The sequence below is a fragment of the Thunnus albacares genome, chromosome 21, assembly GCF_914725855.1.
Source record: "Thunnus albacares chromosome 21, fThuAlb1.1, whole genome shotgun sequence".
Taxonomy (NCBI): domain Eukaryota; kingdom Metazoa; phylum Chordata; class Actinopteri; order Scombriformes; family Scombridae; genus Thunnus; species Thunnus albacares.
Window position 1 is genome coordinate 5,209,547 of NC_058126.1, and position 26,020 is coordinate 5,235,566.

A 26,020-nucleotide genomic window follows, 5' to 3' on the forward strand; every position below is an offset into this window, starting at 1 on the left:
CTACGTCATTGAACCACCATCCCGGGCCCGCCCAGAAAACCCTGAACACAGAAACGCTTGAACTCCACAATTCAGAAGTACACGGTTCACAGTCTTTTCACGTTTTCAGCAATTATTTTCTAACATGTACAACGTGTAAGAAATCTACATGGACTTTAAATATATGATATTTATCCATCTATGTGTGTGTGTGAATATTTTCATCCCTCTTTACAGAAGGATCTGAAAACTTTCAAGCCTGAACTTTAAGTGTCTCAGATCTCGACCACTTCTCACCACCGCTGCTGGTGTGAGGCGGCGGATTTGAGAAAAATTAACATAATCTACAGTGAGTGTTCCCCTGCCTGCAACTTTACCCACAAACTTCTCCGATACTTAGCTTCCCTCTGTACACGGAATACTCCCCTCTCGCCCCGACTCGCTCAGATCCGACATGTGCATGCACGCACACAAAGAACAATATTTCGGAGGCTTGTTTTCCTTGTTGTTGTTCTCCGCGGAGGGGAAAAAAAAAAAAAAGATGAAGGGGAGGCAGAGCAGATGTCAGAATTGACAGCAAGCTTATCTAAACATCATTGATTTTCACACGTTCTTACTGGGGCCAGCACAGGTTGGTTTCCTCCTCCGATGCCAAAGCATTTGACAGAATCGCCAGGAAACTTGTCAGGATGGATAAAACTGATAAGAAAGACACGAAAAGCTGTCCACCCACACCTTTCCAGCTTGCTAAACACACATTCCCGTCTCCATCCAACATGTTTAAAAGCCTTTAACAAGAGAAGGGCAGTTTTCACTTTGACGTAGGACTCATCTGTGTTTGTACATGTGCAAAAAAAAAGGGAACGGACACGGAGCAGAGGAAAAAATAATAATTGGCCACACTGTCTGTACGTCCAGCTGTAAGCCCTGCGTCGACTACACTCCTGCTTCTGTTAGTGTTTGACCTATCTGCCCATTTACAAAGCTCTATCTAGGTGCATGTATACCTACTGAAGCATGAAAGCCCTCTGAGGCAGCGTGTTAGACAGACAGAATAGAGCGAGGTGCAAAAGGGGGCATACGAATAGGATAACAGGAAGAGACGAACAGAAGGAGACCAGGATAAAAAAAAAAACCATCTCAACAAACAGTTCAATCCAGCCGAGGAGTCTTCCAACTTTTCTTAAAACAAGTGAAATATTCATCCTCTACAAAAAAAATCAGAGTTTTCTTGTTTGAGGAGAATCAGATGGTGGAAATCTTGATGCCAGTGGAAGGATCTGCCACAGAGAGATAATGTCCTGTTTCAAGAAAACAACTATGACTGCATTTTAAGACCCTTTCAAACCATTATTCCGTTTTTAAAGTGATACAATCTTTTGCTGTCTGATTTCAAAAAGCGACCCTCGATGTTTTCCGTGGGAAGCTTGTAAAGAAAATCAAATGAAGCCTCGGCCGAGATTTGTGACTTCCCGCCAAGCCACTTGTGTTTCCAACTGTTTACTGATGGAGGCAAATGCTGTAGTGATTTTCAGATATTATTTTCAAAACACACACACACACACACAAAAAGATAAATGCTTATAAAAGTCTCCAATATGAGACATTAAGAGATATAAAGACAACCAAAGTTACGTCGCTATGCACTCATACGTTGTGTTTCCTGCTCATCACCTGTAGTTTACAGTAAAAAAAACAAAATCTTTGAGATAATACCATCTTTTGGAAATATGAAGTGTAAACAAAAATGGGGAACTTAACTACAAAAACAAACCTATTGGCAGGAAAGAACACTTAAAAACCCAAGACCCAAGTCCAATGGAAGCATTTTCAAAATACTCATTTTCTGCAATTTCTGCGTATGGCAACTATGATGAGGTTAATGGAGACATATCATGCACATTTCCAAATCTATATTTACATTCTGAGGCTCTACTGGAATATCGTTACATGATTTACAGCTCAAAAAATTCTTTATTTATCTTATACTTTATGCAGCCCTTCAGTTCAGCCTCTGTCTAAAACAGGCCGTTTTAGCTCCTGTCTCTTTAAGGTTGTTCTGATTGGTCAGCTGTCTAAAACTGCGTCTCGGCAGACTTCCACTGGCTCTGGAGGCTACGAAAACAAACTATATTAGTAAAAGTAAGGTTTTTCTTGTTCTTTACTCAATGTTTGTGGGCATGTGTGAACGATCTGACATCACCAGGAGGAGGAAGTAGAGGTAAGTTTGCAAACGGAGCGTTCTGAGCAGGCTGAAGCTCTGACTTTTGACTTTCAGGGAGCATTTTCACAAATATTCACCTCAAGTTTTAGAACTTTGACCATGTTTAACATAGATATCTGACATTTTAACAGGATAAAAACAACAGAAAATCACAAAAAGCTTGTTATGTCCCCTTTAAGGTGTGTTTAGACAAAACACAATGCAAATTTCAACTCTTTCATACAAAGTCAATGGAAAGACATTTCAAGCTTATCCCGGGGCTTCAATGAATCTACAAGATGAGAGGTAAAAGGAGAGAGACTAGAGGAAAATAACTGGAGTCCATGGTGATTCCTGAGATCAGTACATTCACCGTTTAGGATGAATAAACAAAGACTGCACAAACAGTCCAGCGGTCAAATAATGAAAGGACAAATTTAGCTTTGTGTTCTGTCTGAAAACACCTTTAGGAAAGAAGGTTGGGGTGGGTGGATGGATGGATGGACTTTGACAAGGGATACTTCCTCCCAGCAGTCAAAGTTGTTTTCTTTAAACAATGACCACAATTGCTCCCGAATCAAGTCTTTTTTTTTTTTTTTTTAAAACCCAAACCGAGATCTTTCCACCAGATGAGAAAATGCTCAAATAAGTCAGTTAAAAGGCATTCACAAAAAAAAAAAAAACTTGACATTTAGTTTGAGGGACTTCAAGGTTAGACTTCTGGCAGTAATTTAAAATGTTCACATATCGTTCTAACACTGAGGAGTTCTGGGATTTTGTGTGGAGAAATCCAACTTTAACTGAATGCACCTTACAGAAGTTTCACTCGAGTGTTCAGATTGGTGTTTTTTAAGGTGAAAAGAGTTGCTGAACAGCCCCCCTAGAGCACAAAAAGCTATCATCTGACTTGGCTCTGTTTGGACAAAAGTCAGATGGACTCCCTGCGTATTTCAGCCCTCCTCACCTGAAACCTCATAACTCTTCTCTCTGGAGGTCTGCCCACAACTCTCCCCTCCTCACCAGTCAGGTTATTTATCATTCCTTCGCTTCAGATGATGTATTCAACGGCAGTTAAGACGAGTGCTCGCGGCGAAATGTCAAGGATTGTCACCGCCGCCTGTTGTGTTTACTTCCTCCTCCCCTTCCTTCTGTTTCAGACCGTTCGGCCGTGTTGCCTCCAGGCGAGTGGGCTTCTCGCATGCCCCCTGTGACATGTCCCATCTTTAAAGTGCAGAGCTTTGACGGCACATTTGCTCAACATGACAATGAGAGTTCCCCGCCCCCCCCCCCAGGCAAGCTAAAAGAGGGCCTGTACAGAGATCACGCTGTGCAGGCGCACCAGTGTTTGTGTATATGAATTCATGATTATGTATCTTTATGTTTTTCCCTTTGCTTAGCTGTTGTTTATCCTGCTCATTGAAGGGATTTATACAGAAACGTGGAGGTCTATAATTATATTCTGACCCTCTACTAGAATATCTTTGCATTATTTACAGTTCAAAAAACTCCTTATTTATCTTATATTGACCCTTATGCAAGTGTCCCCCAGCTCCGGAGGCTACATAAACAAACAATAGTAGTAGTTTTACTTCTTTTTCTCATTCTTTACTTGAAATATCAACTTCTCACATGCATCTGTACACGTTTGAGCCTGAATCCGATTTGACATATGCGAGTGGACAACACAACGGCCATTTGTGGGCATGAGAGAACAATCTGATGTCATCACAAGGACGTAGAGGTAAACAGATTGAAGTCCTGGCTTTTGACATGCAGGGAGCATTTTTACATACGTTCACCTCAAGTTTTGGACCTTTGACCACGTTTAACATGGACATCCAATATCATAACAGTATAAAAATAACAGAAAATCACAATAAGAATGATATATCGCCTTTAAAGTATGAATGGAAGGGGAAACATGCTCCTGATGCAGACCACACAGCACTGGGATAACATGTTTCCAAGCATTTCCTGCTTATTATGGAATTAAAGTAAGATTCACCAACATTTCTCCTCCTAAATGTGCCCAGGGCTCCGAATCCATTAGTGGTTATCACCCCAATCACACTGGGAAAACGGAGGCAATCTTCTGAGCAGCAAGGAGGGTACAGAGAGGGGGGGGGGGGGGGGGGGGGGGGGGGGGGGGCAAGGGGGTTGGTAGGGGAGGACGGGTTGTGTCCCCCCCCCCCACTCCCTCACCACCATAGAGAGGCAAGACATGCTCCACAGAGAAAATCACTCAGCCACATTGTGCAGACTAAATCAGAAACCACTGCCGCCCCATCCATCTTTCTCAGCTGGCACTATAGGTGGTGATACTCCGGAGTGTGATTGCGCGCGTACGTGCGTGCATTTGTGTGCATTCGTGTTGTTTTGTGTTGTGTGGAAGTGGGAAGGAAAAGAAAAAAAAAAAAAGGAAAAAGGAGGGGTGACGAAGAGTCTTAAAAGCCTTACGCTTTGCTTCCTGTCTCCTGAAATCCACAGCTCCCATGAATCACCATCTCTGCTGTTTTTAGCCCGATTACTTTTCTTTCAGCGCTCCACAGCTTATTTAATCTCCACTTGAACCTTCCGTAGGCGTGACCGAGACTACAGTACACGCTGCTCGCACGGTCGGCACAAACATCATATATATCAGGAATTTTGACAACTGTTGTTACAGTTTGATAATGTTTGTTGGTGGATCAGCAGGATCTGGGAGAAGTGAAACTCATAATAACATCAGAGACACGAACAAGGGAATTACTTTTCATTACTATCAATCTGTTTGCAGTGATGATCTCACGAGAATCTACTGCTGGTTTTGTTCGAGCACGTCAAAGGATCTGATAGTTTGTGTTTTGCTCGAGCATTTGGACAGTTTATATGATCTTATCTGATAACCTGGAACCTCAAACTTCTATATATTTGTTATATTTGTGCATTCTGATTTAGGGTTTTTTTTTTTTTTTTTTTTTTACTCATCAAAACTTAAAATTGAGCCTCGCATGAAGTCACATTGCAAGTATTGTTTGCAACAGTTGAGCTCAGGTGACGCCCCCATTACCTTAAGTTCATAATGTCATTAATTTAACAGAAAGTGGAAAGAAGTTAAAGTTGAACAGTGTTGTTGATAAAGATCTCCATCGACATTTTAGTAACTTTTTAAGATCCAAAACATTTTAAACGTTTGCATATTCATGCATGCTTGTTTAGTTGATTTTTTTAAACTTCTAATATGTTTTTAATGCCAAAAATCTTATGTAAATTTTGTGTGTATCTATAACTGTATAGCGACAGACTGACAAGTTGTCGATGTGTTTTTGCATTTCAGCTTTTTAGTTGCTGCAACATATTAAAAGTAAAAATAAGCAGGATTCCACCGAGGGGAAATGAAAGGTTGCTGCAAAGCTATCTCTATAAAGCACCTCTAATTGGTGTTTCTCTCTCTTTCACATTATTTTCAACCTCATGATTCTCTCTCTGATAAAACATCGCTGGAGATTTCACAACAACATTAAATCTGAGACGCGGTTTCCGCTGCCGCAGTGAACCGTCTGCTGTGGTAAATCAACTGCTGTGGCTATTTGTATGAATTTCCATTTCCTCCACCCATAATTTGCACCTCTGGACGGGAGGCCTCTAAACGCTGACTGCATACACACGGCTTAATGGTTTTAACTATCGGTGATGGAAGATGCTGCTTTCTGACTTTTTATTTGTGTGTGTGTGTGTCGGAGTCGACTGACAAGAGCGGACCTCTAGACTTCTACAGGCTACTTTGTTTTAGTTTCAGTTTTAGTCGGACTTCGGATGGACTTTGTGAAACCTGGTTACGCGTATTCATGGCAGAATAACCAGCGTTTTCCTGGAGAAATCTACCTGGAGAAACCAGGTTTCTCTAATCCCCTACCCCAGTTATGGAAACCAACTTTTTCAGTTATATTACAGTCAAAAAAATCAGCTTTCAGGAGAAATCCAACTGTAACCAGGGCACTTAAGTGCATGTAAATGCAGTCAATGTCCCTGTTTAGCATTGCAGTAAATACTAGATAGATTATAACACTCTAAGGGAAGCCTGACAGCAAGTTGTTGATGTAGTTCTGCATCAAAACCTCTTTGCTTTATTGACATTTGAAATATATTGATGACACTCAGGCACAGTATTTCACAGGCTGTAGATGGAAAGGTCAATGCCTTTTCCAGTTTTCACCAACCTTTCAGCAACCTTGCCACCGGCAGTTAATTTCCCTTAATCTGCAGTCAGGCCGGGGCAAAGCAGGGCAACAAAGTTCCTGGATAAAGATACGACTGACCCTCATTTCATTTTATTGGTGGTGGAGAGGAGTCAATTATAAACTTAAATAGCCAAACTTTAAAAAGTTACCACCACTTACGTTGATTGCATGAGCTTTCCATTGTTTTTAGAAGAGTTTCCTTGGGTATAATAATTGCCTCGCTAATATGCAGAGCCTTTTTATCCTGCTCATAAAAGCCGGTCACATTAATAAAGTTGTATTGGTGTTGGTGAGCAGCTCTATGAGATGATTGGGACAATAAGTGGTGCATGTCTTTGAGAGATGTGAGAGTCAGAACGTGTCATCCAAACCAACTTCCCAGCCATTAAATGTTATGACACTATAGCTCCATTAAAAGTCTGGACATATCAAAGCGTTGGAGACAGGTGCCAAACTGTTTTGTGGGGTTCATTCCTTGGTGTCAATCCCGCATCTCCGGTAATTATCGAGCAGGTCATATATGGAAAAAGGAGAAGGGAGGAAAAAATAGCTTCCTCAAAAACATGGCAGATTTAATTTGTCAGCTCGGATGAAAATTGGCCAGTGAAGAAAACAAACGACACTTACAAGAGCCGATGGTACCAATTCGTCAGGGGGAGATTGAGGAGCCAGTCTAGAGATAGCTCACATCTCCATAAATCATGTTGACAATTGACTTGAACTGCAAGAGGAGGAGGTCTCCCATAAAGGGAGCCTGAACAGGCACTGATATAGGACGTCTCTCTCTCCCACTGCCCAGAAATAGAACGACAGTCTGATGCATCGAGAATGGCCCTCGATGGCCGACTGAAACACTGTCTGCACACTCATTTAAAGAGGTAATCTGTTAATTGTTTTTATTTAACCTTGGCGCCATCTTTGGCGACATGTTGCCAACGTTGTCGTGATTCTGTGCTGCGCTTTCCAAATATCACAGCGCAGTGCTATTTATTCTCTACAATTTCCTGTTCATGAAGTTCATGAATTAATTTTTTATAGTGCTCTTCTTTGTCTTTTCATCTATGGTGCATATCACTGTCCATGCTAACTGTGCACTTGGCATGCTGCCAGAAATGTCAAATACTAACTCATCACTTCCTGTGACCAACCTCAGTCCAGTCAGTGTGATTAGAAACTCTTATGAATTGGCTTTAAATTAAATCAGTTGAACAATAAGTCAGTATTTGAGGATATGGCTGGTAATTTTCTATATCTTTTCTGATTGTCAACAAATCTCATGTGCAGAGCCAAACCAACCATGAATTGTGCAAGTATTGTGTGTGTATCCAAAGCCTGATATATCTTATTTCTCTGTGCCGTAGACCTCCGTTGTTGTCCAGAAACTATTAAAAACACGTCAATGAGCCACTCAGCTGTGTGCAGCAGAGTCAGGTGGCGCGATTACAGCCCGTGGGACACGCCTCCTCAACTTGACTGACAGCCGTGCAGCCGCTGGGAGCCGAGTGAACCCAGGAGCCGCGATGGAGTTAAACCAACCAAAACCAGTTCATAACCAGCAGCTATAGCTAGTAGTGAATCACAAATGAAAATGTACATTTCCATCAGAAACTGCTGCGATCACTCGGCTCGTCTGCCGTATCTGATGGACGTTTGAGGGCGGCTGTCAATCACAGCTGTCAATCATGATGTCACACCCCCTTTTTCTATTGTCAATTAACTAATTAAAAACAAACATATCAGAGAAATGAGCACTTGAACAAACACCAGCATGATGAGAACTACCTAAAATAACAGAAACCATCTTTGGGGAAAATCTATTTGACATGTACTTTGATTTTTTTAGTTTGACCCATGTCCCACCCACTAACATGGACCTATGACTTTACTGCAAGCAGCCACCAGGGGGCGAGTGAGATATTTTGGCTCCACTTGGGTTAGGGTTAGGTTTAGGGTTTAGGATTTATATACAGTCTGTAATATAAAGTAGTATAAACTAATATAAAGTCAAGAGGTTGTGTGTAGCACAACAATCTAGAGAAGTACTGTAAACAGAACAAGAAGTAAATTTTTGAAGAATGACAACTTAGCTTGAAGCATTCTGACCACTAAAGGATGTGTTTACACTGACAGTTTAGTCCAAATCTGGAACAGTTCACCTAAACCTCTGGTAATGTGAACACTTTGTTGGGAAAGTCCACTTGAAGGAGGTGGTCTGACAGCAGGTCCAGTCCACCTGTGGTACAGAGTGACTGAATACAATCCTAGTAATGGTGATAACAAGCCGCACTCCAGTAAGAAAAGCATCATCAAAACATTGGCGTAACAATAAGTGTGAAAGAGCACCACAAAGGTTAGAGAGAGATTAGGAAATAAAACTCATTTTCAGCCTCAAACAAGGAAACTCAGTGTGAAAATTACCTAAAATTTGGGTCTAAATGCTGCATAAAGGTTGAAGAAAGCGCCCTGCTTTGCCAGATGACAATGAGCAAAGCGAAATCTATTATTCCGGCTACCAGGAGTTTTCCTCCTCTTCAGCTGCCATGTCTCATCTTGCATGCATCCTCTACCTCGGTGCTCTCTCGAAGCAAAGTAAGTGCAGAGAACGGGCTTAATACTAAATAAATAAATCTTAAATGAGTGTAATATATCAGAATTATTTATAACACCGCATGTGTATTATGAGTCATGACCTGTTGATAGGATCGGTAAATGTAATGCGATGACTAAAAGTAGAACTGTAATATCCAACGTTGTTCCCTTACAGGAAACAGTAATGTGATTACAATGAGGTGCCTGATGTATAATGCATCACTTCCAGCAGAATAAACTCTATTATGTGCTGAAAATGCTGCATCATTGTATACTAGCTGCTGCTTCTCTCTCTCTCCCTGTGTGTTTTTCTCTATAGGTGTAAGAGTGTATAAGCTTCTCTCTCTTCCTAACTGACTGTGTCGGTGGCTCAGAGAGCTGTGTTTATGCGGGTTTTCACCAGATGTTGATTCAACCACTGAACAGATGACAGACTTAGCCAGCAGCTGAGGAGACAAATCCACAGTCCAACACTCAGCAGGCTTCCACTCCCGCTTTTTTTCACTTGCTTGCTTTGTTTACATGCGTCTGTCTCTGTCTTGCTTTCTCTTTCTTACTCACACCATATCAGTGTTCTGACATTTTTTTTTTTTTTTTTGCTCATTTTAGAGCTTGGCACATTCGCAAAAAGGATTGTCCACAAGCAGACATCACACACCCACACACACACACACGCACACGCACACACACACGCTCCCCCTTCTCCTGTGTTTGAATAGCAATCATCCATCATCTTTTAAAAAAAAAAGACACAACACTGTAAAGTTGCAAATTATAATTTCAGAACTGTAGTAAACAAACAAACAAACTGCAGTGAGTGTTGTAAGTGTTGTGTATGGGGGGGGGGGGGGGGCGGGGGGGGCTGTGTAATTGTTGGGAGCGGGGAATAAAACTGCACTGCAGCGTTTTCCTCAAGAGAAGTAATTTAGTAGTTGCTCTAATAAACATTGAGTCATAAAAAAACAAATTGATCCGGCAACGCTAAATGTGTAAAGCTGTCGGTGTTGAAATGACAGATTAGAGTGTCCGCTAAAGCAAATAAAACACGACTGAAGGTTTCAACTGCTTTTTCAAGTACAGGGTTCGCTAATGATTATGTGTGCTTCCAACTCCCATTACAAAACAAACAACAACAAACAAACAAAAAGAGGAACATTATTATTATTATTATTATTATTTTTGCAGGTTTTTTTGTTAGCTTGCAACCAGAGAATGATCAGGAAGGGACTCAGTGTGTTGTCGAAGTGTAGTTCAGAATCTTAAAACCCTTAAATCCACTTAGTCACTTCTGTGCCTGCAGCTATTTCAGTGATTATATCTAATCTTTGAAATAATATGTTGTCATCTATAGAAAACCCTGAAACACCTAAACCTCTCAGCTGAACATCTCTCTTGTCATTGTTTGCTGGGTGTAATTTGTGGTTTTATTCATGTTGCGAGCAGCAAAAAAAATATTCCAACCGCAGTGGCGACTTGATAGCAAGACATTTTCAGGCATCAGAAGCGTCATACAGAGAAAAATCCATTTTTAAAACGGAGAGCAATTTCTCAAACAACAGTAGGTTCAGCAGACCGTAAAGATACAGAACATGGCCGCACTACACGACTCACATTTTTTCCTGACTGTAGCTCACATGTTCTCTCTTAAAAAAAAAAAAAAAAAAAAAGACTATATTACAGGAAATGTCAGACATGACAAACTAAAGTTGACATACACAAGACAGGAAGAGGGGAAGCGAGTACTCTCTTAAAAATAAATGACTAAACTTCACACCTGGTGTATAGTGAACTTTACAAATTGATATCTGACAAAGAAAACGTGTAAATTCCCCTTTAAATAATAATCAGACACAGTCTTTGCATTCCTAACTAGATTGCAGGAAAACAATTGCCATTCACATCACATGTTAAGTGTGTAAAACAAGTTAATTTCGCTCGCGCTCGCTATGCTCATTCGCCTTGAAATAAATCAAGAGCGAGAGCTGAGGCGCATTCATTATGAATGCACTCCCTATTCTTGCATGTGCGCTGTGCAGCCTCTCCTCTCCTTGTTCTTAATTCGTGACTGGCTCTTCAAATATTTAAAGGTAGGACTTAAGAATTGAAGTGACTGCAAACATGGATCCCAGGGCCCACTTGACAAGGCGAGGTAGGTTGTTGTACAAGACAGGCACTTATTCAAACATATGGCCACAGGAGCTTGCCACAGAAGTTAAGAAGGGAAGCCAAACCATTGTGCCTGCATCACTGACTGTCTTTGCTCCATTACTTAGCAATTATATATTCATACTGGTTCATTTTTTGGAGGGAGCTGTACTCCTGTTTATGAAATGTGGCACAATAAGCACTAATTTGGTAATTTGGAGGTCAAACAACATCTAGAGGTCAGTAATAAACTGGCTTCATTTTATGGAAAAGTGAATGTTTTTAGATATCTGGGTTACATTTAATAATGGTTTCAACATTAAAGCTGCATCGATAAATATTTTTAGAGTAACAATGGGGCAAACGACTAAGTGTAGTGTGAAATTGGTTGTTTGTGGTTACAAACAGACAATTATTACTTGCAGTTACCTTCAGTTTTGCCAAGTTTTAGCATTTTTCAGGCCATTATTTTGGTTTTACCACCTACAACTTTAATATTTTGGTTCACTACTCTCATCAACCCAATTTCCTGCTGCAGCAGACAGCTGTTTTCACAAAAAATAAACCCCACTATATGATTCCTTGATGGCCGACTGACAAAATTAGCGACTGGCGGGTGAATGTAGTCAAGTTTAGCAGCCAAAGAGCTGCATATTTCCCTCAGGAGCTGGTGGAGACCAAACCAGAGCTAAAAGGAAAATAAACATTGAACCGACATTCATCAGGCTGACAGAAAACTCTGAATAAATGATAATGTTGCTTCATGTCTGCTTGGTTAACACGTACACCATATCAACTTTATAAGGTGATAATATGTCAATGTTGTGTTAACAGTTTGTTCTGCTGCCCCTAGGTGGACAAATAAATGTATTAAAACTGCTTTAATTACACAAAGCAAGTCCTAACCACATGTTAAACTCAATTTGATTAAATTAACTTAAATTTAGTTGTTAACATGTTGTTAAAACAATGATTTTATTTAAGCTAAATGCTAAAAAACCTTTTTTTTTTAACATAGTCAAGAACATTCATACTGACAAGACAGACAGAGATAGATAGATAAACATTTAAAATGTGTTATTAATGCCACATAAATCACAAAATACAAAAACAATCAAGTAGGTAAAGGCTAAATTATATACAATAACTAAATAGATTAACTCACATATAAAAATAAATAGAATACAATAGAAATAGAGTAGAAATTCCAGCAGTTTTCCTCATGTTTTATTTTATGTCTAGCATTGGCTACCACATGGTACATTTAAGTCTCCTCAGGAGACACGCGAGACCCTGAACGCAGCTGGAATAGGAATTAATCCTCCAATCTTATTGGGAATTTCCTGTAGATTATTTTCCCACTGCACTCCCATCGACATCACCCATTCTGTCTCATCTACTACTCCTCTCTCCTAAGCTTAAAAAGAGGACACAGGTAATGTCATTTCAAAGGGAGGTATAGTGTAACGATACCAGGAGGAGGGATGGGAGGGAGGACGGGTGTTGAAGGGTATGACTGCATTTGAGGGGTAGATCTCTTTTGAACCAGAGTGGAGTGAGATCAAACAGGCTCATCTGTGTTTTTGTGTAGATGGGGAGGGCGAGGAGAGGGGTGGGGGTGGGGGAACTGTAGTTGCCCCGCCCTATCACTCCCACCCATCACCGCAACCAGGTGTCGGGGATGTCGGCCCCATCAAACAGCGTGGGGTGAACACAAGGGACTTTGGTTCCGCATGAGCAAATAAATACGCTCTGACTGGAGCTCTTTCACCGACGCTCAGCAGCATGTATCATTCATCTCTGCTGGAAAATACCCATCCTCACCGGTAACTTAAAACATTTAGATTATTATTTTACTGTAAGGAGGAAGTGAAAAATGCCTAATGAGGAAGGATCATTTATCCTGCCTGTTTGAGGGACAATATCACTTATTCAAGAAGTTCAGCAAAGAAAGTAAGAGTCATTAACTTAAGATGGATTTTTATCTTCCTTCTCTCCCATGTAATATAAACTGTCTTCAACAGGCTCTGAGAACAACAAGAAATAGATAAAACCAATAACAGCATCAATTCTTCTGTAGATATTTACTTAATTACCCAAATGTGCCAATTTTAGAGTCATTTTTTACATAAAAGTGAAACTATCTCTAGGCACTTGAAATGTAGACTATGCAGTCAGCCATAATGGCGGCTACAGGTGGCTAGTTTCTATCTTCTGTCAGAAACAAACTTTTGAAGCTATTCATGTAAAAAATCATGTTTATTTGGACAGATGTAGGAGGCTCAGCAGCTTGCCCCGGTTATTGCTGTTTGGGGAGATAAATGTCTTTTAGTGATTCGCCAGAATCTCTATAACGGAACTGGAGAGAGAGAAATTAGCACGACACATAGAGGCACAATGGCCACATTTATGGGAAACATATCAGGTTCAAGTAAACCAGACATTTCCTTTAATATAACGTGTACGAGCCAATTTTAAATCTTTAGGAGACTCTCATAATGTCGGATCAGCCTATAAACATTTCCATTGATTTTCTCTCGCATTCCCATTTTGGGGATAAGAATCACATTAATTGGTAAACCCCTTAACTTTTCAACCTTGAATTCATGGCAACTGCTTATAGTATGAACATTAATAATACAACTTTACATAAAGAATGTGACTAAAAGAGAATTGAATGAGTGACAATGACAACTTAATATCTTTTCTTTTTTTTTTTGAGATTGCCTTTTTAACATCTGGCCTGGGACAACAGATGACAGTTAGCCTTGTAAGCTAACGCTGGCTCACTGACAGTTCTTTTCTTTCTGTTGATTAATGAGCATTGTCCCCGTCAAATAAATAAAAATGAAAAAGTGTGAGTGGTTTTTTTTTGTCCACTTGAAAATAGCACAACAAGCTGTACACACAACTTTATAAAAGTGATGCAGTGAATGTGTTACTCACACAGATGTGGAGCAGTATTCATTTGCAGTCATGTCAACCTGACAAATGTAAGTCCAATATTCACTCTCTTATTAGCTCAGTTTTTTTCTATCAACCAACTCCTGAGGGAAATATCCGACTCTTTAGCTGCTAAATGCTCCCCTGTGTTCACCAGCTAGTTCCTAACAGTGTCGGTTTGGTGTCACCTTGGTGCTGGGTTGGATTTTTAGAGCTTTTTTGCTGGGAACAGCTGCTTTGTACGTCCAAAAACGAGGCTACGAGAGTGTCGTGACTGAACCAAAACTCAGGTAGTATTTAATCGTGCTGTGGTGGAGTTTGACAGGAGCCGATTGGATCTAAACAATTTCATTTCCAGTACTTAGGGGGCAAAAGTGTAGCAAAAGATTTTATCATTTCATCTCAAACAACCAGCTATTCTTGCTTGTCTCAGCAAACGGCAAGGAAGAAAGAGATACTTTTCTTCTTTTCTGTCTTTGTCTTCTTTGTCTACATGACTCTCACTGTATCGATCGGATGCTTCGGGATATAGAAGAGAAATGATGTTCAAGGGAAGCTTAAATAAAAGCTTTCCAGTCAATCAGAGAGAAAACTATATCTTATAATGCATATATGTCTTCAAGACTTGACTCACATCTCCTTCCAAAAAAAGGAAACTCACTAAACTTCCATCAGATGGCTGTCATAGCGCGACACTCTCACTTCCCTCACAGCTGCAGATGATGCGGGTGATAACTGCAGCATGGGGCCCTGCATCTGTGGCAGGCTGCCACAGGCTCATATCATTTAACACACTACACCTGTTGGGATGAATTTGATACCTGAAGATAATGGATTGGAGTTCAAAGAGGAGAATGCGGACAGGAAACTTTTCCAGAGGTCATATTTCATGAGCAATCTGCGCTGATGCAACCCTCCCCCCAACCCCCTCCCCATCACAACACACACACACACACAAACACACGTATTCACAGGTAACGAACAAAGAAATATACACAAACATTGTGTGCACACGTACTGTATTCTAGTAGCAGGTTTCACGTCAAGCCTGGACATGAAAAAGAGAAGAAACCAGCTTCAGTTACTGGATGAGAACACAGATGATCTCAGAAAAATGGCCATGAACCAAGGAGGAACTAAATACTACTATACTAAATAAATACATTTTTATGTGGATAGCACCAAAAAGAGACCATTTATAACTGCTTAAACAAAAGTGTATTTATTCTACATTCCTCAGATCGTTCTCCAACTGGTTGTCGACACTTCAAATATAAACTTTGAGCAAAATGGCAAGACTCAATTATCAAGTAACCCATCCTTGTAAAAAGCTCAAATTTTCCCAGATAGGATCTAGGTATTCTCCAAAAAATGTGCATAATTTTCCATTTATATTGATGCAAATCTGAATCCAGATTCCAACTTAACATTTTTTATCATTTTTGTTATTAAAATAACAAATTTTGTGGCTTCACGAGGCATCTTGACCCCTTAATCATGAAGACCCGACCTGATGTCAGAATTGGACCATATCCAATTATATATCCAATCTAATCAGGTCAAGGAAGAGTCTGTGTAACAATATATCAACTAAACAAGTGGACCCTAGCTACTGCATTTACATTGCAACAAAGAAATAAAAGTGTTTTATGAGGCAGGCAGAAAGTGTGAACTGCGGAGTACAGGAAAAATGACAATAAATGACATATAATACTCCTTTTTTTCAACCGCAGCTGCTAGTTAATTGGGGCTCATCATGCTGCTGCCAGTATTCTTATTATTCTATCTTTGGGTCTAAATCATTTTGAATTGTATCTAGTTATCTTAGTGTGTATTTTGGACTGAGTCTGACTGGGTTCTCATATCTCGTTTAGATCATATTCTCTGAAAATGTTCGGGCAGGTTGTTTCCACAGGTTCGTTTCAGATCAGTGCCCAAATTTTGGCCCTATGGAGACCTCTAGTGTGGGCTTGACAGATGTCTCTGAGGGACTTCTACCAATTCAGTGGTTTCTTTTCTGTTTGCTATTAAACACATTTACACACACATTGAATATTAGACAAACCTACTAACTCTAGACGCGACAATTCATCAGCAACACTGACGCAAACACACATAAAGAGATACTGTAGAAATGAACATACAAAATCCTGAATAACATTAATTGACACAACTGGTGTTATTAATGTCAACGCTGGTCACAAGAGCAGCGGACAGAGTGACAAAAAGAAAGAGTAGCCTCACGCTTTGAGCAGCAGAGTACAGAAACCCTAATGGATCTCCGGGTCAGATTTATGGCGACTCATCCCCCCCCTCCCACTGCAATAGGAGAGAAAAAGTTGACTGGAGCGCACCGACTCCAGAGGCTATAATTCATTCCCGACCAGGCTCCATTTTATTCAGCCAGAGTACATTGGTGAGTATTGGGCTCCTTTTTTTTTTTTTTCTGGCCAATAAAACGTAATCACTGTCTGCCAAGACCAAGGTCACACTGTATTCCTTATGCAATGTATGCAATGATGATTATTTTGGCCTTCGATGAAAGTAGATTAGTTGTTTATTTTTCGTCTATGCCTCAGAGATGGATTGATAAAAGATTAAATAGAGTGTGTTTGGTTTTGATGTAATAGCAGATCATAATTTGCACCTATATTTTAGGTGGTTTTTTTTCTTTTCTTGATGCTCTAATCTAGAGTGTGATAACCGAGTAGGCGGGATATTTGAACAGGTTGACAGTGAGAACATTTGCTGTTGCATGAATTAAACTGGTGACATTTCAGTGAGGGGACAGCCTCCTCAACTACTCAGCCTCGACAGTTTGACATCATCCTGTTTACTTTCAGTCCTTCAACCCCCATCGCAGCTTTCTGCATGGACAGCCCTTCACCCAACCACCCACAGGACCAGAACTGAGCTGAGATTTTGGCATAGTGGTCACAGATGGAACTGCAGGTCATGTGATGCACTTGGGTACCAAAATACTTTTTTTTCTCTTTACACAATCATTACTAAAGCTGTTAACGATTAATAAATTCTTCTGGACATCACAGATGGCTCTAGTCATGACAAGACTGGGGAAACTCGACAGCTACAACCTGCAAGGAGAGAATCACATGACCGACAGGGGTAGTCAAGCTAGCACTGCTGTTCGCCAGCTGCTTCACAAGCATGTTTGCTAGCAACTGATCACAATGTGAGCTGTTAGCTATGATCGATTTGACTTTTTATTTAAAGATTGTCACAATGGACACATTTCAGTAGAAATTCATTATTGAAAATAAAAAGTTTATTATCTGATATTTCTCTGAATAGATATTCTGATCAGAGTTGGTTTTGATGGGTGACAAACCCACACATTAGAGAATTTGAGGGAATATGCAAGTGGTAAGTAAAATGGTGAAGGGATCCTCTTTGCTGTAGAGTTTTACTCAACGTGTTTTCTTCTTCTCCACTGTTAACCTTGTTCTACAGTACAACTAGACTAGAAAACTATCCATCAGTCATAGCTGTCCATTGACAGTCTCCCAAAAAGACTGTTGATTTTGACCGAACTGCCAACTGCTTCTTGTTAACAAACTTTGTTGTGCTAAGGTTAACCTGCTAATGTTGGATGTGAACCACACATGTTTTGTGAAAAGAAAGAAGGAGCCTTGAGCTTCTCATCTAAGCCAGTTGAACGCTGCTAATGATGATATGAAAGTAATGTTATTGATATAGTTGATTACATGAATATATACCAATTAGAAAAGCTAAGTAGCCTGCTAATGATTAGCAAGAAATTCTTAAACAAACTTGTACAAACCTACCTCACTTTGTACAAGTTCCAGTTTAATACTAGTTGTGGTAGCTTTTGACAAACAGCCACTTCTTTATTTCCATGACTGTCAGTTGTTTGGGGTTGGTGTGTACAAAGTGTGAACCAGTGTGTTTGTGTCTTGTCAAGAACCACCCCTGTAGGCGCCACTATTGTTTTTCATTGACAACAAACAATGACATGTCCGCACAATGCACTCCGATGGCCCTGAGCAACCAGATGGCATCCAACTCTTTATAAACCCCCGCCACTTGTGCGATTTGTCATCATAAATAATCACAATGAGCAGTATGTGTACATACCTTGACAGTCATCCTTTGTGCACATTAGGTATTATTCACAAATGCTCACACATACAGGCAGAGCAGTCTCGGTTTCCTTAATAAGAAATCCTCAATTGTTTAGTGAAAGCAAATGAGCTGTATGTTACCATGCAACAGTTAAGAGAAGTTTGGTATGTGCTCAGAATGCTTTCCTATCCACAGCGAGGACTACAGAGACAGAGACAGCTCATCTCTCGAAACAGCTTGATTTAGAAATTGATTTTTACATGTGGCCTTGAATGTTTGAAATTTCCCTCTGAAAAACCCTGTCAGGGCAAGGGGAAAAGGACTAGGGAGAATCAATTCAAATTAATTTCAGAGATGAGGTGTTTCTGTCTATTACTTTAAGCAACTCTCATTTTGAATAGTTCCACTGCCTGAGAGTCAGTCCTGGAAAAAAAAAAAAAAAAATGAAGTGAAAACATGATTGCTTTCTTCAACCCAAGAGGGGATGGAATAATTCACTGTCTGAGTTTAGAGGGAGTTGCAGGAGCAGCTTAATGAAATGAAAACCTGCATCTTCTGGTGCGTGATCAGGCTCAGGCATTGCTGAATTTATTCTAGCTAACCCACACAACAATAGCCCATGCACACGCATTAATACACACAAATGACTATTATTGTATTGTATATACACTGAGGGAAAAGAGGAAGTGTTGCCTGTGTTTAAAAGTCAGGGGAATAAACTTGTTACTTGCTGTAGGTGTTCTTTAAGGTTGCAGAGGTATATTAGCTGTACTGCTACTGCCAGTTTAAATTACAGCTGTATTTTTAGCTGCCTTGGCCCATTTGTCCACTGTGTGCCACTTCTTTAAATTGTTGTGCTGAACAGATTCTTCTGGAAAAGTGCTGGTAGTGACTCTTTTTTGTTAAGAGACTGCAAATTATCTATTTAAAGACCTGACAAAATTGTAAATATTTCAAATCCTTGTCACAAGTTTGGGACAAAATATGCCCTTTCAGAATCAGAACAAGGTTGCGCAATGTCTCTTCAAGAATGTTAGAAAATTTCACGTTTTCTTAGAGCAGCAACCCTTGAAGGTGAAGTTTTTGTCGAGTGACAAAGGCAGAGGTAATTGTTGGTACAGATCAATACAGAGGCTACAAAAAGGGAAATATTGCATTTCGAGGTAGCAGACAGGTCGCTACATTTTGCTGGTGTGCTAGACAACGTGGTCCAAATTTCGCTACCAAACCAGAGACAATCAATGCGGTGCAGCAGTAATCATGGAAAGGGTTGGAAGTAGGAATGTTGTGAACAAAAGTTTTTGGGATCTCTGCCCAGTTTCACACCTATTCATGCCATTCTCTTCATAAATTGGATTAATATATGATATAAAAGGAGCTTTTCACCACTTTCAAACTATCAAACAGTTTTTCTAAGGGAGCATGTATTGACATTTATGGATGAACCATCCATTTCTCCAATGAAGAACCAATGCTACTTTTTCTCCAGGTACAACCAAGCATTTTATCATGAACTGAAGCAAATATTTGGCCTTCGTGGACTTTGTCTTGACTTCCATTCATTTGAGTCAAAGAATATTGCTATTTCAGTATAGAGTTTGTACCGCACAGTATCTGCACACTTTCCATTGTGGATGAGCTGGTTAACAAAGTGATGGGTAACATTCTGCAGCATGAAACAAGCATGACACTCAGCAAATTGACCAAAAGCATGCATTGTAGTCTTTTGCTTCCTTTGGAGTGGCAACAAGAGCCCCGAGGTCAGCCAATCCATCAACAGCTCAGACAGATGAGTTACAGCTTCAACAAAAGGATTTGCTCTGCTCCAAAACAGGACAAGGGCATTTCATGTACAGAAAGCATACCTGTCGTTTGGACAACCAGTGTCCATTTCCAGTCAACTCTGTTTCTTCCCTGAAATCCTTAAGGTGGTTTTCTACCTTCGCTCAGCGTGATGACATCTATGATACCACTCCCTGGTGTCAGATAACACTGGGAGACAGTGCTGAATAATGAACCAAAAAAAAAAAGCATTTCAAAAGAACAAAAGCTAACTGGAGGTAATATGACACCAGTCTCAGCTCAAGCGTAACATGGCAGGTGTACAAGCGCTAACAAACTCCCACCGCCGCTGTCGCCTGCCAGGCCTGGCTGATTGACATGACGATGTTTCCCAGACCACAACAATGCCAGCAGGGTCCTTGTTATTCCGTACTCTCTCAAAGGCGCTTTCTGGTAGCCCATAAAGCACCAACGGGCTCCAGGCCCTGCTTTCATTCAATTAAGAATTTACTGGGCTATTGATTTTACCACAAGCGAAGTGTCTCACATCTTGGAAACAATGAGGAGCCTTTTACCAGCCTTTTACCTGAAGTGGTGATGACTTGGTCTTCAATGTGAACAAAAGGCATGAAAGGACTAATGCATGATATACAGTACATTGAACACATACAAAACCTACCTACCTCTGAATACAGCTTTGTTCAGCTTCCCTCACAACCGTCTCTGTAAAGGGACCTTTGTATTCACAATGACCTCTTAAATAAAATGAGATTACTTAGAGAGAAGTGTGCATTTAAATGTATGCACACACATGGATGTTACCAATCCAATTACATCGCATTTCAAGAAGGAATTAAATATTCCCATCACAAAAGCTTGCTGTAGGGTCAATTCCTGGAGTTTTTGAGTGGTTCTCCCAACACATTCTCATAAAATTTAGTGAAATTGACTATGTGTCGTGTGAATTGCCTCATTTTTGTCATTTTGGATGCTACCACTGGATGGCGCCAAAGCTGGAAATCCTCTCCAGATTTGGATTTGAAATTGAAGAACAATTTTTGATTCTTTGTCACAATTTAAAGCACGTAAATCAACATTGGTTGGTGTTAATTTTAGCTAAGTAGCATTTTGGTGTAGAGTAAGCAATAAAATGTAAATATTCAAACCTACAGTAACATGTAGGTGTAGAGTGTACATGTAGGGCTACTGAAAAACAGCATTGATCAAAAGGAGACGATGTTTCAATCCTAGTTGGGGCTTCGTCAGGTCAAAAAGTGAGTAGGCAACAACAGTTTAATCAGGGTTAAAGTCTTGATTTTGTTTGGTTTTGGTTACATAAGCATCACTAAATGTTGTAAATGAGTTGTGACAAAGAAATGCCATAAAATACTGCATATATTTTGAATTTTCTGCTGCATTTACAGCATTTCAGATTGACACTGAAACAGCAAAGAGGATTTCTGAAAACACTCTTTCTGTTCTAAAAATTCCAAATTTGCACAATGCAGGCAAAGTTGCCATCTATTAAATCTCCCGTGACCTCCAGCTGCATTTAGAGCGACCCCGTGTGGCATCCTGACGCCAAGCTCGATAAACTTTTGGTCTGGGGGGGGGGCAGCCTTGCCAAAGCGGCCCTTTTTGATAGAGTCCTCCCTAAAGAATGATACGGTATGTATTTATTATTCCCTGCAGAGCTTCACAAAATACAACTGTTGATGCAACACGAGTTGAGCTGATTATAGGGCCAATTGAGACTATAATGAAAGCGAGAGGGTGAAGCAGACGGAGAGAGTGAGTATCAGCCCGGAGAGGGAGTTTGGGGAGAAAAGAAGCGTAAGAGAGTAGTGCGGCCAGGGGAGAGTAATGTAGATGCTTAATGAATTCGGTCACAGAGCTGCACAATGAAATCTTTATCCGTGGGGGATGAGGCAGGGGACTTGGCAGAGCCCCGGCGTATCTCGACGAGGGTGAAAAATAGAAATCCCACTGTCCCCTGTTGGCTCTCCCTCATGTCAGCTGCCTTGGTTACTGAGTTGGCTGCCAGCGAGCCCCCGCCACTCCACTCCTCCATCCCTCCTCTTATTCCTCTTTTTACTCTTTCTCTCTCTCTCTTCTCTCTTGTCTGTCTTTCTCACTCCAACTCTCCTTCACACTCATGTATATTTCTTTCTTTCTCTTTCAATGCCTACCCCCTTTGCTCTCTCTCTCTCTCTCTCTCTCACTCCCCATCTCTCCCACTCCTCCTTTGATCTCTTTTTATCTCTCCCTCTATCCCTCTAAATTTTTTCTTTTTTCTGTTCGGGCTCCGACATGCTCCGCTCTGTTCCAGCTTATCTTATTAACACATACTGTGTTCCTCTCTCCTCTCGCTACTCTATTCAACTTTACCTTGTTGTCACATCATTTTTCTCCACATGTGGTTCAGTTAAATAAAAAACAACAAGTGCAAATTGCCGCTGCTCGCCAAAGTCAATAAATGATATTCATGAGGGCTTACTGGTGCTTACTGGTAATCGCGACACTGTGAGTTCCATACATAGAAAGGAAAGCGACACTTCAGCTCTTAAATGCAGCATTTTAAGACTTACCTTGTAACAGGTTGTTCTGATCATTATGAGTACAAATCAAATATATATAATGGTGATTTTACATTCATCCAGATGTTCAGTTACAATCAGTTATATAAAAGAAATCTTACCTTTTAAAATCTCTCAAATTTTCATGGAAACTTCTTTTCCTTTGCAGCCGAGGGCCATTTACCGCAGTTTTCTCACTTTTTCTCTCCTTTTTCTATCTCTCAGTCTTTCCAACGGAGTCTGATCACCGGGGGTTTTTTTTGCAGAGAAGTCCAGCTGACCCCCGTGAAGAAGAGTGAATAAGGAGTAAAAGAGAGGAAAAAAAAAAAAAAAAAAAAGACCAGTGAGAAAGAGCTCACACCTCCTAATGAACAGCACCTTCTTCCTCTTTCTCCTCCTCGCTGCTCCTTCCAGCACACAGGGTGAGTGAAGTGTGAGACAAAGTAATCTTCAGGTGAAAAGACAGACTTCCTCCCTCCCTCCCTCCCTCCCTCCCTTCCTGCTTGCTTGCTGCTGCTTGCTGCTGCACTCTCACCGCCTCTCCCTGTGCTCCAAGTGCTCGCTCTACCTGCTCAGATCGGTGTGGACGAGCTAACGCGGCAGCTGCTGCTCCTCCAGCTCTCCCTCTTGTGTCTGAGCGATGTGCTGTTGCTCCATCCATTCCCCTCGCTTCTCTGCCTCCCCTACTCTGCCTCTCCCTCCTTCCTTCCATCCCTCTACAGCTCATGAATGTTTAGACACGGCAATTGTAGCTGAAAGCCACTGAATTAACCCGCAGGACTCAAAATACACTCTTTGGCTCCGCTCACTTTTCCCCAGTTTTTTTTTCTTTTGTTCTCGCTTTTGCGGCGACCCCTCTCACTGTGTATGCGACCCTCCTGAATAGTACAATCAGTTCTTTTTAGGGGGAGTGATAGTCTATTAACTTTGTAGTCCCTGCTCTCGACTGCATCTTATCAACTGACGGTCTGAAGCAGGGATAAAAGATTATGGTCTAAAATCCATGATGAATGTGCAGTCAGGAAGCCAGCCTGTTAGATTAGAATGCTTCACACATTATAAGAAAATTGTCTCATAAACTAATCAGGAGCAAAATAAGAAAAATGTATGATGAATAAGTAAATATTTACCACCCTCCTCCCTTGGTTAATTAATGATTAATTGTCCTTAAACAAGTCTAATTGGAGTTAATTGGAGATATTGAGTCATTGGGAAACAGATAAAAATCATCCAGCGACAACAAACTGCTTTTGTCCCCGAAGGCTGAGGAGTGTTTCTGGTGAACTCATCGACTGATGTCATATGAACCAAGAAATGTTCAGTTCTTAAGTCACCAAATCAAAGTCTGAGTAAAGTCTAAAGTGTCTGAGTGAGAGAGAGTGAAACTCTAAAAAGAAAAAGTGCAAATGCGGTTTAAAGTCTTTAATTACGAGTCGAGTCTCTCTGATTTCAGACTCAGGCGGAATTAAATCTTTTCTTCTACTTCAACTTTCAGAGTCTCTTGATAGTGATTGCTGGAATAATAATTATTACAATAATAGTCACCATTTTGCTAATGAAAATGCGACTGACAAATGAGAACAAAGTGAAAGTTCATGTCGGACAATTAATGATAGTCCAAGCGCTGTTAAGCACTTGGAAAGAACAGTTGGCAACGGCTGTAAGAAATGAAAGAGTGAAGCTGAAAATATCGCAGCATTTGGAGAACAAAACAGCGGAGTGAGGTCGTGTTCAGACCAGCATGACCACGCAGGGTTCTACGGAAGTGTGAGCCTGTCGGTACGTGGCCCATTTGCGATGTATCTGACCGTGGAAATACTAACCAGAAATTCTGACTTGCAGCCCGATACAATGCCAAGCGAGTGCACGGCGATTTAGGTCTTCGTCCTCCCTCATGGCAGGGTTGTTCAGCTCTGGAAAGGTCGTCATGGTGGCGATGAGTCTCTCTTCCATCTTCACAGTTCCTCGGTAAACAGCGGAATGCTACAAAGCTACATGGTAAACAAGGTTCTTCCCGTGGGTGTCTTTGGTCTGATCGCCTGCTTACGTGATTAGTAAGCGTAGTCGGATGACATCACGTTGCGTTCAGGCAAACATTGAGCCTGGTTCAACCGCTGTGTTTTGTTTTTTTTATTTTTTTGCTGAGCTCTATGTGGTCCCCACCCCTGCAGCATAAACGTCTTTTTCACACATTGCTGGAATTAGTCTGAACGCAACCTAAACCACAAAACAGTGATTGGTTTAAAGCACTGGATCCAAACTAGACCATCAGTTGGCCTTTATTTCCACAGTGTCCCAGTTTGTAAAATACAATTGAAAAGTTTTGAACCTGCAGTAATTGATTTTTTTGGCCACTTGGAGGCAGCACAACAAACTATAAACTCAACACTGACATAGTATTACCTTGTAAAGATGATTTTAGCATTAGCATTAATTGGAAGTCATGTTTCTGACCACAATCACTCTCCTTTTAGCTCCGGTGTGTCTGAAAAACATATCTGGTTCTTTAGCTGCTAAATGCTCCACTATCTTCACCAGCTAGTCGCTAATTTTGTCTCCTGATTGGTTGTGGGAAGGTAGCGTAAAGCGGGTTTATGATGGGCCTTTTCACCGGCTGGAAACAAAATAGATGTCCAAAACAGTAAAGTTACGAGCTGTAAAATCAATACAATGAGCTGAAAATGCTAAAATGTGGATTCTCTGCAAGTCCACCTCTACATGTAACCCCTACACATAGTCATTTGACCCAATATCAATATAAAAATACTCAGCAGTTTTCAAATTTTGGTAATGAAAAGTCTCAGATCATGGGTTCTTAAGTTCTGTTATGGAAATCTGTTATATGAACGATGGCCTGTTGAAGTATACTGACTTCAAAGCACAATACTCTATTTCAAATTGAAGCCAAAAATCAAAGTCGAAACACAATGACATCAGATTAACTAGCAGTAAACTGTCTCGCAATTTAAACCATTTATCAGAGGCAGCATTGCTACAAAGCATAACTGGATTATAAAACAACAACAACACATTGTTGAATAGTGACAAACGTGGCTTACATATCTGACATTACAGCAAGAACAGCTTTAGCTAGTGCTGAGGTTAGCAAAAAAAACATCTGACCTCTCTGGATTTACTTTCAAGAGTATTTGCTGACTCTTTCATGTGCATTACACCTCCTGGTTCTTCTATTTAGCCCAGAGGCGAGATCTGAATGCTAAAATGTCTCGTATTGATCCAGAAGCTGTATCGATACAGCCGGCAGTATGTTGATTTGACATCGCATGCCTGTCTGGCAGATGCACATCAAGGATAAAAGAGAGGTTTTAAAAAAAATAACAGCAACTTTAATCCACTAGTCTTTGAAAGGGTTTTTTTTATTGTCACTGAGCCTTTATCAAGCAGCCTGAGTCATGTATAAGAACAATAAAAAAACAGCAACATCTGTCAGAATCAAGTGTTTCTTGTCTGATGAAGTT

At 40.6% G+C, this 26,020-nt stretch overlaps 1 protein-coding gene and 1 long non-coding RNA gene across 2 annotated transcripts in view; one reads left to right on the top strand and one right to left on the bottom strand.

The window, feature by feature from the left end:
* The window catches only part of LOC122972640 (cadherin-20-like), a 93,611-nt gene extending 69,010 nt beyond the window's left edge, over positions 1-24,601 (bottom strand). Inside the window, exons 1-2 of the mRNA XM_044339880.1 lie at positions 24,365-24,601; positions 22,664-22,817 (exon numbers count right to left, since the gene is read on the bottom strand). The gene's annotated coding sequence lies outside the window, so the exon portion shown is untranslated. The remainder of the gene's footprint in view (positions 1-22,663; positions 22,818-24,364) is intronic.
* On the top strand, positions 15,755-17,376 carry LOC122972641. Its single transcript, XR_006399799.1, has 3 exons — positions 15,755-16,495; positions 16,923-17,031; positions 17,130-17,376. It is a non-coding gene; the product is annotated as an uncharacterized LOC122972641 (long non-coding RNA).
* Positions 24,602-26,020: the final 1,419 nt, after the last annotated feature.